This window comes from Protopterus annectens, chromosome 2.part0, assembly GCF_019279795.1.
Source record: "Protopterus annectens isolate FY-2018-M chromosome 2.part0, PAN1.0, whole genome shotgun sequence".
In the NCBI taxonomy this organism is placed as follows: domain Eukaryota; kingdom Metazoa; phylum Chordata; order Ceratodontiformes; family Protopteridae; genus Protopterus; species Protopterus annectens.
In genome coordinates, this window is record NC_056728.1 from 1,764,816,220 (window position 1) to 1,764,829,400 (window position 13,181).

The 13,181-nt window shown below is 41.9% G+C and overlaps 1 protein-coding gene across 3 annotated transcripts in view; it reads right to left on the minus strand.

Annotated features, from left to right (window-relative positions):
• Positions 1–13,181, minus strand: part of TMCO4 (transmembrane and coiled-coil domains 4) — a 1,335,578-nt gene that overhangs the window by 878,225 nt on the left and 444,172 nt on the right. The window lies entirely within an intron of this gene.

Sequence of the window (13,181 nt, forward strand, 5' to 3'; positions counted from 1 at the left end):
TGTGCTATTATATAAGACGGCTATTCCACCTCCTCTTTTCTTTACTCTATCTGCCCTAAGTATATTGTAACCAGGAGGCAGGATCTCATTGTCTTTGGTTGATGGCCGGAGCCATGTTTCAGATAGACACATAATGTTGAGGAGGTATGTGGCTAGTACAGCATGCAGGCTATGTATCTTATTGTTTAGGCTTCTAATGTTTAAGTGGCATATTAGGAGGGAGATGACCAGTCGGTGGGAGAGTGGTGGGCTGGTAGGATTTTGAGTTAAGGTTGGGCCTGGATTAGGATGGATGTCCCCATCTTTGGTTATGTTTTTTCTTAGATACGCTAGTAGTCTAATAACTCTGAATAGTAGTTTTAGTTCATATTTGGATTTTGGTGTTGATTGGAGTGGTTTTTTTAGAAGCAAGTGGTTGGAATTTATAATTTTTGGGGTAGTGTAGTAGTGGGCAAATTCCGCAGTCAGTGGAGGTATGGGGGTCTTGGTTTGGCATTTTGGATAAGAGAAACCTACGAATGTGAGATTTTCATACCTAGTAAGAAAGTATGGCAGAATTAAGAGTGGTAAGATAAGAGGAAAGAGTTTATAATTATTTATAGACATGTTATATGTCATCAATGGGTGGGGTCAATGTGCTTCAGAGGAATAGTAGTGGTTAAACAGTAAAGTGGTGGTGGGGGGGGAAATGGAGAGGAAGTTGTGTAGGTTGGAGAGGAAGTAGGGGTGTGGCCTAGTGGCTATAAATGTAGACACAGTGGGGGCGGGTGGGATAAGGGGGCAGGGAGGGAGCGGCGAGCCGAGCATAGCGAGGCAAAGCGGGGCTAACCCAGTCCCAGTTTTTGGTCCTATGAGTGGGGTAAATAGTCTGATAGTGTAGGTAAGCAGATTGGAGTACAGGCTTGAAATTCAACATAAACATATACAGTTGTAAAATGTCTAATACAATTCAACATAAATAGGCATTTACAGTTGTAAAACACTTACTGGAGAGACACTGAGCCTTCATGGGGCCTGTAGCAGAGTGGATTGTAGTTTTACAAATGGTGCCTGCCACAGGTAATATTTATTAACTCTGGGATTGTCTTAAGGTAATAAACAGGGAAGGGGAGGGGAGAACAAAGGTGTGAGCAGGCAGTTCTTTGTACTGCTGCTAATGAGCCAAAGCAAGACAAGTATGTGTTAAGAACAATCACAATTGACCAAGGACTGCTCTGAAACTGTAAGTCTTGTCTTAATTTCTCAGGTGGAAAACCAGGATAACCTTGTATCAGTAGGCTACTGTGGTATAGTTTAAATAAACAAACACACAGTACTGATCAGTTATTGATACTATTTGCTAACAGAAGGGAATAAGAGAAAGTGGAAGATGTGTGTGTGTGTGTGTGTGTGTGGTGGTGGTGGTGGGGGGGGCTGCTTACAGCCAAAGCACAGTGCTCTCCAGGGGAAAATGAAGATTGGCTCAAACAGTTAGACACATACTCAAAGTTAACTGTAGCTGTTTGCAGACAGTTCAGACCCGGACTGCACTTTTCTTATAGGAATGTTAAAGGTGGTACCGGAGTTGAATACTTAAGAGTGGTGTTAGGTCTAGAAAAGAAGAGTACAGAGAGGAGTAAGCACTTTTGAGATGGTAAATATATATTAGAAAGATAGCTACCACATGCAATGTCCTGAACCACTACTTAGTATATGCAGATACTGAGCCAATTGGAAGAACATTAGAAAACAAAAAACAGACAGTTATGCAGCAACAGATAAAAATATAGCGAGCAGCAATCTGTTGTGGTTCTCTAATGTGATTCTATCCACCAGTAACAGCACAAACTTATAGAAATAATTTAGACACTAGTATGAGCTGTCTACACACAACACTATTACATGAATAACATTAGTGAACAAGGTGCAGCTATGCAAATAGACCATACATACTATTATACTAGTAACAACTTGGTGCATGCCATAGTAACATCAATAATAAAGCATAAAACATATTAGATGTCTAACACAATTCAACATACATATACAGTTGTAAAATGTCTAATACAATTCAACATAAATAGGCATTTACAGTTGTAAAACACTTACTGGAGAGACACTGAGCCTTCATGGGGCCTGTAGCAGAGTGGATTGTAGTTTTACAAATGGTGCCTGCCACAGGTAATATTTATTAACTCTGGGATTGTCTTAAGGTAATAAACAGGGAAGGGAGGGAGAACAAGGGTGTGAGCAGGCAGTTCTTTGTACTGCTGCTAATGAGCCAAAGCAAGACAAGTATGTGTTAAGAACAATCACAATTGACCAAGGACTGCTCTGAAACTGTAAGTCTTGTCTTAATTTCTCAGGTGGAAAACCAGGATAACCTTGTATCAGTAGGCTACTGTGGTATAGTTTAAATAAACAAACACACAGTATTGATCAGTTATTGATACTATTTGCTAACAGAAGGGAATAAGAGAAAGTGGAAGATGTGTGTGTGTGTGTGGTGGTGGTGGTGGTGGTGGTGGTGGCGGTGGTGGTGGGGGTGGGGGCTGCTTACAGCCAAAGCACAGTGCTCTCCAGGAGAAAATGAAGATTGGCTCAAACAGTTAGACACACACTCAAAGTTAACTGTAGCTGTTTGCAGACAGTTCAGACCCGGACTGCACTTTTCTTATAGGAATGTTAAAGGTGGTACCGGAGTTGAATACTTAAGAGTGGTGTTAGGTTCAAAGTTAACTGTAGCTGTTTGCAGACAGTTCAGAACCGGACTGCACTTTTCTTATAGGAATGTTAAAGGTGGTACGGAGTTGAATACTTAAGAGTGGTGTTAGGTTCAAAGTTAACTGTAGCTGTTTGCAGACAGTTCAGACCCGGACTGCACTTTTCTTATAGGAATGTTAAAGGTGGTACGGAGTTGAATACTTAAGAGTGGTGTTAGGTTCAAAGTTAACTGTAGCTGTTTGCAGACAGTTCAGACCCGGACTGCACTTTTCTTATAGGAATGTTAAAGGTGGTACGGAGTTGAATACTTAAGAGTGGTGTTAGGTTCAAAGTTAACTGTAGCTGTTTGCAGACAGTTCAGACCCGGACTGCACTTTTCTTATAGGAATGTTAAAGGTGGTACCGGAGTTGAATACTTAAGAGTGGTGTTAGGTTCAAAGTTAACTGTAGCTGTTTGCAGACAGTTCAGACCCGGACTGCACTTTTCTTATAGGAATGTTAAAGGTGGTACCGGAGTTGAATACTTAAGAGTGGTGTTAGGTTGGAGAGACACTGAGCCTTCATGGGGCCTGTAGCAGAGTGGGTTGTAGTTTTAATGTTAATGTTAATGTTATTGTTAATGTTATGTTAAGCTAATGTTTTCTGAAAACATACAAGCCGTTTTTCACATCTGAGAGAGGAATAAAGATAAGAAAGGAACAGACAGCTATTAGTGTAAGTAGGGGCACAGGCTCTAACATGCATGTTAGCATGGATAACCTTAGTTTTAAGTAAGTTAATGCTTGTGGTTGCAGCTTTTGATTTGAGACACTTATTCCTATTAGTAGGGTTAAACTTCATTATTTGAAGATGTACATAAGTTCATAGGTAGGTACTAGGCTATCTACCCGAGGGCATTTATAAGCCTAGCCAGAGTGTGTCACCTTTTGCCACCCCATTGATTAATTAACTGAGCCTCTGTCAAGAAAAGCCAATGAAGTGATCCCAGGGGTGTATTCTCTGTTACCCATCCACTTGTCAAGGTTTCTCTTGAAGAGTGTTAGTGAGGGACTCTGCCTAATGTAGTTAGGAATTTTGTTTCAAAGCATGGGGAGTCTCTGTGACAGGAATCTATCCCTCCAGCATGTTCTATTTATTGTTGTGGTGAGGTTTAGCTCTGAGTGGCTCGCAGTGACTTGGATTTCTTTAGGTGGAGCATGTCCATCAATTCTGAGTTGGACATGGCTTTGTAAGTCAGGCAGAGATCACCTCTGAGTAAGCGATATGCCAGTGAGTACAGCCGGAGGTTTTGCAGTTGAGCTGCATAGGACATATGTTTGAGACCAGTAATCCCCTTGGTGAGGTACTTTTGTGGTCTTTCCAACTGTTGGAAGTGTCTTGTGAGGTACACCCCAAACTGGGCATTGTACTCTATGATGGGTCTGATGAGTGACGAGTAGAGGGGCACTATAACCTCTTTATTTCTAAATGCAAACCCTTTAGTAATTAGATGGGCTACATAGAAGGATTTCCTGTCTACTTTGGCAATATGATTGTCAAAGGAGAGATTACTATCTACCTAGGTCCTCAGATCTCTTATTACCTCTTCTGTATTAAGGGGGCTGCCACCTATGTGGTAATTCATGGGTGTTTTGTTTTTCCTAAACGGGATGACTATGCATTTTTTGGTATTTAGCTTGAGACCATGACTTTGATACCAGGTGTCCGTCTCTGTAAGGCCCTTTTGGAGAATGTCTGCGTCAGCCGGAAAGTCAATTATGGCTCCAGTTTGCAGTCATCGGTGAACTTGGTTAGCCATAGTCCTCCTCTGTTTGCCTGTACTTCTGAGAAGTATATGCTGAAAAGTAGGGGTCCCAGGACCGAGACTTGTGGGATACCACTTGTGACTGGTTTAGAGTCGGACCTGGAGCCTGCTATTCTTACCCTGTGAGTTCTGTCTGTAAGCCAGTTGGCAACCCATCTCGTGACATAGGGGTTTATGTTCAGGCTAGTGAGTTTTTCTATAATTCCCAAGTGGGGAATGGTGTCAAAAGCATTGGCGATGTCAAGGTAGGCTGTGTGAACTACCTTCCCCTCATCTATGGCCTTGATGACTGTCTCAAAGTCAACCAGGTTTAGTAGGCATGATCTGCCCTTAACAAAGCTGAACTGGGTCAGGTCAAGTGTTTGGAGGTTCCCAAATGAGTTCCATGACGATGCGCTCCATAGCCTTGCAGACCAGGCTAGTCAGGCTTATGGGGCAATAGTTACCAGGGTCAGTTGTGGCCCCTACTTTGTGGAGCAGAATAACCGTTGCTGTGCGCCATTCTATGGGCACGTAGCCTGTGGAAAGGCTGAGGTTGAACAGTGTGTTTAGGTGGGGGGTTAGTTCATTCTGTAGTTCATGCAAGACGCAGCCTGGGACACCATCTGGCCCCACTGACGCTGTGCTTTTGGCTTTTGAAAGGGCTGTTTTCACCTATGCGTCTGTGATTTCCGGGACACTACACTTTTCTGGTATTATTGTGGGCCCTTTTGGGGGTGAAGTTTGCACTGAATCTATCTGCCAGGATGTTGGCAATATCAGTGGGTTCAGTATATTTTGTGCTATTTTGCACTAGCTCAGAGCATATCTGTGAGTCGCCACTTAGATTCTTGACATAGCTAAAGAAGGCTTTGTGGTTATCTTTCAAATCCTTGGCTATTTTTCTTTCGAAGTTAGCCTTGTAGGATTTTATGATGGACCTTAGTTTCTTACTGATACTGATCAGGGATGTCTTTCCTTCTTGGGATTTGCTTTTTTTCTGAACTAGTTTCTTCCTTCTATTGTATAGCCTGTTTATGGCAGGGGTCCACCAGACTGGTTTCCTTCTCTTAGGGGAGTGAGTCTTGGTTTTGCTAGGGATGACATGATCCATGCATCCTTGTAGGTGCTCATAGAGTGCATTTGTAAAGGTTCCTGCATCTTGGACACTGTTATCCTTTAGCGTGGGGGCTGTGAAACTTACCACCTCTGTCTTAAGTAAGGTGAAGTTTGCTATAGAAAAGTTTTTCACTGTGGTTTCCTTGGTTGGAGGTGGTGGTGTGGTGTGGACATCCAGAGTGATTAGTTTATGGTCTGATCTAACCAGTGACAGGTTGACCTCTGGTGTGGAACACCTGTCGCCCATGTTGGTGATGACCAGGTCCAATATGTTTTCACCTTTGGTAGGGGAGTTTACCAGCTGATCGAGGGCATTTGAGTTGATAAATTCCAGGAAGAGCTGGACCTGGGAGTTTGTACTTGAGTAGTTTTCCCAGTTAACGGTAGGGTAATTGAAATCACCCAATATCAGGGTGTTCGGTAGGACCTTCATGTTTTCCAGTGTTTCCAGAAAGGTGGAATGGTGGTCCTGGGTCATGAAGGGTGATCTGTAGCAGGCCACAATTTGCATTGCAGATTTGCCTGATGTTAGTTGCACATGGATGATCTCGGAGGTATCATGCTGCGCCACTAACCTACATAGTTTTGTGTGTTTGTTTTAAGTTAAAATGTTCTGGGGGTGTTCTGCAGCTGTGTTTGCTTCTTGTTTGAGGGTTGTCATTAAAACAAAAAATCTTATAAAATGTGACATAGGTTCAAACATAGATAACCAGATACAGCTTCATAAAGGATCACTCTGCCAAACATTAGTGGGTGCATATAACACAAAAGCTGGAAGCAGAAACTTTAAAAAGTTGTCATATACAACCGAAGGGATAATTTTTTTATCATAATGTCTACGCTACCGATATTATTTTGGAACATGAAAGGCCGCACAGATATACACAAAACGGTAAGGGTATTGAATTATATTAAGAAATGCAGAGTGCAAATAGCAATGCTACAGGAGACACGTGGAAAGAAGTGAGCATGTGAATTTGACAAAAAGGATTTCAGGATGGATATTCACCTGAATATCAGGGACAAAGGAAAAGGGGATTACTTATAATAATTGCTAGAGGAGCTCCAACAGTGACAGAAGATTGAAAAATTATGGCATATTTATGGTACTAAGCGGCTACTGGGAAAAGGTGTTGAGGATGGATGGATGGAATCATCTTTCAGCAGGAGATATTACATACAGGATGGGGGCTGGAACTTGATTTGCAAAAGTGAGGCTATATGTGGGGGACCTAAAAGGAAAACTATAACAAAAGAGGGTAAATTTCTAAAGAAATCTATGAAAGCATTGGGTGTGGAAGATGTGAATTCAGTAGTAGGAACTCAAAAGAGAATTTACATATTATACCCCAAGGTACAATAACTGGGCTAGACTAGGCAGAAATATAATTTCACAGAAACATGTGCATTTAACTGAAAGCTTCAAAAATGCATCCAATAACTACTTCAGATCATGTGCCAATAACAACTAAGATTAAAATGCAGGGTAATGAAGTAAAAATGAAAGACTGGCACTTCCTCAACTATCTGTCAAAAAAGAGGAATGTATGAAAAGGGGTAGTGAAATTACTTGAGAGTTATTAGGGAAGATAGAACTTTCTTCATAAGTGATAGCTAATCAGTAGCATAAAATAAAAGTGGAGTTTAAAAACAGTAGAAATAAAAAAAAAAGATATGGTTTACAAGTAAAAACAATTATTTATAGGGATTTACAAATGTTAAAGTTGTTGTTGTGTCTTTCGGCTTTTCCCGGTTAGGGGTCACCACAGCGGAACTCCGGTCCGCTAATGATTGGCAGTAGATTGTTACGTGCCGAGTTGCCAGCTCTGACGCACAACCTTAAACGAAGGTACACCCATTCACGCATGTCTCCACACAGAAGATGCTCTAGCTGAGAATCGAACAGGACAACGTCTTACTGTGAGGCGACAACGCTACCGCAGCACCACCACCGCAGAATAACAGGAATCTCACAGAACAAGAACAGCTGCAAATGCAGACTGTTAAAGAGAAAATAAAGGAGTATCTGGATAATATGCACACGTTTAGAAAGATTTCTGTTAAGAAACTGCTTTTTGATAACTCCACAAAACGTTTAGTACAACTTAGACAACAGAAAGTAGAAATGGTTGCTACCAAACTTCAGGGGAAAAAAGAAAAATAACCAGAAATCCTGAAGAGGTAGTAGAGATATTTCGGAAATTTTATGAAACTCTGTATAAAGTAGGGAAATGTGGAAATCAAGAAACAGCACAAATGGAAATATTTATGGGAGACTTAACTATGCCAAGGTTAGAGATAGATCAACAATTAACAGTTAAGATAAGAGGAGACGAGATAAAAACGGTGATGCATAATAAATCTGCAGGAAAGTCTACAGGAACAGATAGTATTCTTCTGGCAGCTTGAAAGCTAGGTGAGAAGAAAGTAATAAAGATCTGAAAGATTTTGTTTAACAGTATTTTAAAAGAAAGGGAAGCACCAACATCCTGGAAAAAAGCCATGGTGTCTGTAATACCTAAATACGGCAAAGACCCAACAGACCCAGCTTCACAAAGGCCAATTTAAATTTACATCATGATTATAAAGTTGTTGTATCTTTCGGCTTTTCCTGGTTAGGGGTCGCCACAGCAGAACTCCGGTCCACTAATGACTGGCAGTAGATTTTTACATACCGAGTTGCCAGCCCTGATGCACAACCTTCAACGAAGGTACGCCCATTCACGCATGTCTCCACACAGAAGACGCTTTAGCTGAGAATCGAACAGGACAACATATTACTGTGAGGCGACAACGCTACCGCAGCACCACCACCTGTTTATGTCTATAACAGCTAAAAGAATGGCAAAGGTGTTTCCAAAACGGATACATATGGATTAATGACTTTTTAGATGGGAGGCAAACATTTGACAACATTAACAGAACAATGACGATCTTGACAGAATCAGAATATAACAAAATACGATAGTTGTTGGTGAGTCTTGATGGAAACAAAGAATTCGACAGAGTAAGCTGGGATTTTAAGAGTAAGGTGATGGGAGCATTTGCATTCCATGATATAACATGGTTAACTCATTATATCCAAGTGACACCTCCAGGTGTGTCTGCAGTTAACTCCTACTGACGCCTCTAAGCGTCAAATATTGCTTGCTTATATTTGCATTAATAATTCCAAAACCATGCTATGTACAAGGTTTTAAAATATTTCATCTTAAAGCTTACACAATGGCAAATTCAGCTGCATTAATATTTGACCTCTGTCTAGTGTAGGCAAAAAAGAAGTTATGTACTCACCATATCGTTCCATGTTTGTTGTCTATCTTGCCTTCATTCTTACTGGTTGGGTTCAGAACCGATCCTCGGTTCCAACTCGGCCATATACTAAAGCTCGAGGTCTTCCACTGGCTAGTGATACATGCCAACATGTTTTTTTCAAATGGGAGATCTTCCCTGACTAATTTACTTAAATTCTATCAGACAGTTTGTGAGACATTGGATTTAGGCCTCAAAAGTGACAAGGTATACTTGGATCTGGCAAAGGCCTTCAATGCCATCTCTCATAATGAGATCATAAAAATCATGGGGAAAACTGGAGTGAACAGGTTTGGTTAAGAATCTGGTTAGCTGATAAAAAAATTCAGAGTTCAAATTAGGGAGGTACCATCTCCTGCAAGGGATTTGGTTACAGGTTACCAGAGGGATTTGTGTTGAATCCCTTATTGTTCATTTACAGAGTTTCCTGGATAACCTAAATCTTTAGTCTAAATCAAAAAACCTTGGTGTTCAATGCAGTAAAATACAAGGTGACACACTTTTGTGATAAAAACTTATTTTACCCATATGGTATACAAAGTACAAACCTAGGCGGATTAACAGTATTAAGGATCTGAGAATCAAGACTGATACAAATTTGTCATTTGCAGTTAACTTACTGGAAGTTATTAAGAAACATTATAGTACAACTAAGGATATATTATGTACCATCACCAGATGAGTAAAAGACACTTTAATCCCATTCTTTAAATTGGTGGTGGGACCGAATATGGAATACTGTACTTCAGTATGCATATATAACAGAGAAGAAATGAAAAAGCAGACTAGGATACAAAGATAATACATGAGACAGATAAAGTATGAATATGATAAGGTATAAGAAAAGATCATAAGCGTTATATCTTTAAACAATTAACTACAGAATGGTTATACTTATGTATATGTATAAAAGTATAAACAATGTAGTTACTGAAATTAATTTAGGAGTGAAGAATGAAACACGTGAATGAGAGACTAGAAATAAAAATGTATGTCGAAGTGCCTTCATATAAAACTTCACTAATGAGGAGTACTTTTCATAGTAGAGCGGGAATAAGGTGGAATGCATTGACTGTAAATATTATGAAAAAAGATATTTTACTTATTTAACAAGAGTTTGGATACTGCATGGGACTAAGGGTGTACAATCCATCACTGATAGGTGGCAAACTCTCACAGCCTATGGTAGACTCTGAAGTTTGTTATATTACATATTGCACACAACTCATGTCACTGTATGACCCTGACCTTGAGTAGCATCTTACCCTCACCAAGAATGATGCCACAATATAAAGACAAGATGATCAATTTCAACAATTGGCTTAAGTATTGGTGTCATTCAAATGGGATCCAATGCCTGTCAGTCTGGGATGACATGCTCGACAAGCCACGTTGCTTTGCTAGGGACAGCTTGCACCTGTCACCCCAGGGCTTTCGGATATTGGCAAAGGTTCTTGCTACCCCCATAGTGCCTTTTTTTAGGCAAGGCTCAAAAGACAAACCCACCTCCATAGGTATCACAAGGGATAAGAAACTAAGAGTAATGCTACTCAACGCCAGAAGTCAAAACTTCAAGATGCATGCACTCGAAACTCTCCTTAGCATGGAGAACATCGATATCTGTGCAGTAACAGAAACCTGGTTCAAGGCTCCTGAGAGCACCCCAGCACTACCAGGTTATAACTCATACCATGCTTTTTGGCCACAAAACTTGGACCGAACCAGAAAAGGAGGGGGAGTATCAATATTCGTCAAAGATACCCACACCTCCAGGTTGGTGGCACAGCACGAAGCATCAGAGACTATCCATGTGCAACTAAGAGTGGGTAAAACTGCCTTCCAGTTTATAGCCTGCTACAGACCACCCTCCCAAACCCAGGAACCCCACTCGGCCTTCCTGAGAACACTGGAAAATATGAAGGTCTCTCCAAACACCATTATATTGGGCGACTTCAACTACCCAAACATAGACTTGGAGCATTACTCTAGCTCCAACACCCTAGCTCAAAGGTTCCTAGAATTTATAAACTCAAATGCTATGGAACAACTTGTTACCACTCCCACAAGAGGGGAAAAAATACTGGACCTGATCATCACCAACATGGGGACTCTATGCTCCAGACCAGAAGTGTATCCCTCACTGGTAAGATCAGACCATAAACTATTCTCACTGGATATTCACATCCCGACCCCACCCCCTGCCCAGAAAACCACAGTGAAAAACTTCTCTAAAGCAAATTTCACACTCCTCAAAACCGAGGTGGAATCCTTCAAAGCCCCCGGGCCTGTGGAAAACATGGCCCAGACCGCAGAATCCTTTATAAACGTATTCTATGAACATCTTCAGGAATGCATGGATCATGCAATCCCAAATAAAACCAAGACCCAATCCTCCAAAGGCAGACGTCCTGTCTGGTGGACCCCAGCCATAAACAAACTATACAATAGAAGGAGGAAGCTACTAAATGATAGAGCAAAATCCCAAAAAGGGAAGGAATCACTGATCAGTATTAGCAAAAAACTATGGGCACTCATAAAATTGTCTAAGGCCAGCTTCGAGAGAAAAATTGCACAGGACACTAAGGATAATCACAAGGCTTTCTTTAGTTATGTTAGGCACCTGGGTGGTAATTCCCAGATATGCTCAGAATTAGTCCAAAATGACAAAAAATACACCGAACCCACAGACATTGCCAACATCCTAGCTGACAGGTTCAGCGCAAACCCCCCCCACCAAAAGGGCAAATATCTATCCCAGCAGAGTGCTGCCCCCCTGACATCTCAGATGCTCAGGTAAGAGACGCCCTCTCCAAAGCAAAAAAACACAGCATCAATGGGACCAGACAGTGTCCCGGGCTGCGTCCTACATGAACTCCAAGAAGAGCTAAACCCAAACATAAACTACTGTTCAATCTCAGCCTTACTACAGGATATGTGCCCAAAGAGTGGCGTACAGCAACAGTGGTCCCTCACCATAAAGGTGGTGCCCAACGGATCCTGGAAACTACCGCCCCATAAGCCTGACTAGCTTGGTCTGCAAAGCTATGGAAAGGATCATCATGGACCTCATAAATAAAGATATTGGGGACCTACAGACACTGGATCCTACCCAGTTCGGCTTTGTTAAGGGCAGATCCTGCCTCTTAAACCTGGTTGATTTCTTTGAAACAGTCACCCAGGCCATTGACGAGGGGAAGGTGGTCCACACAGCCTACCTGGACCTCGCAAAAGCCTTTGATACAATACCCCACTCTGGCATTATAGATAAGCTCACCAGCTTAAATATAAACCCCTATGTCACTAGGCGGATTGCAAACTGGCTCAAGGACAGAACCCACATGGTTGGAATTGCTGGAGCCATGTCAGACTCCAAACCAGTTACAAGTGGTGTCCCACAAGGCTCAGTCCTGGGACCTCTCTTGTTCGGTATATATTTCTCGGAGGTACAGGCCAACACGGAAGGACGGTGGCTGAACAGGTTCGCAGATGACGGCAAACTGGGCGCCATAATCCACTCTCCAGCCAACACAAGCATCCTCCAAAAGGGCCTCATAGAAACAGACAACTGGTGCCAGAGCCATGGCCTCAAGCTAAATGCCAAAAAGTGTGTAGTCATCCCCTTTGGCAAAAACAAAGTGCCCACAAATTACCACATAGGTGGTAATCCATTAAGTACAGAAGAAGTAATTAGGGACCTGGGGACCCAAGTAGATAGCAATCTCTCATTTGACAACCACGTGGCCAACGTGGTTAGAAAAATATTTTATACAGCCCACCTAATCATGAAGGGATTCACATCTAGATCAGGGGAGGTCATCGTGCCTCTTTACTCATCCCTCATCAGGCCCATAATTGAGTACAATGCCCCTTTTGGGATGTACCTTACCAGACACCTGCAGCAACTGGAAAGACCCCAAAAGTACCTCACCAAGAGGATCAAAGGGCTCAAACAGATGCCATATGCTGCCCGGTTAAAGAAAATCCAGCTCTACTCAGTGGCATACCGCCTGTTCAGAGGCAATCTGTGCCTGATGTATAAAGCCATGTCCAACCCGGAATTAATGGACATGCTGCACCTCAGAAAATCCAAATCCCATCGAGCTACGCGCTCGAGAAACTTGAACCTCAGCACTGAAATAAATAGGACATGCTGGAGGGACAGATTCATAACCCAGAGGCTCCCTTCACTCTGGAATAAAATCCCAGTCCAGGTTAGGCAGAGTCCCTCATTGACTCTCTTCAACAGGAATCTTGATGAGTGGAT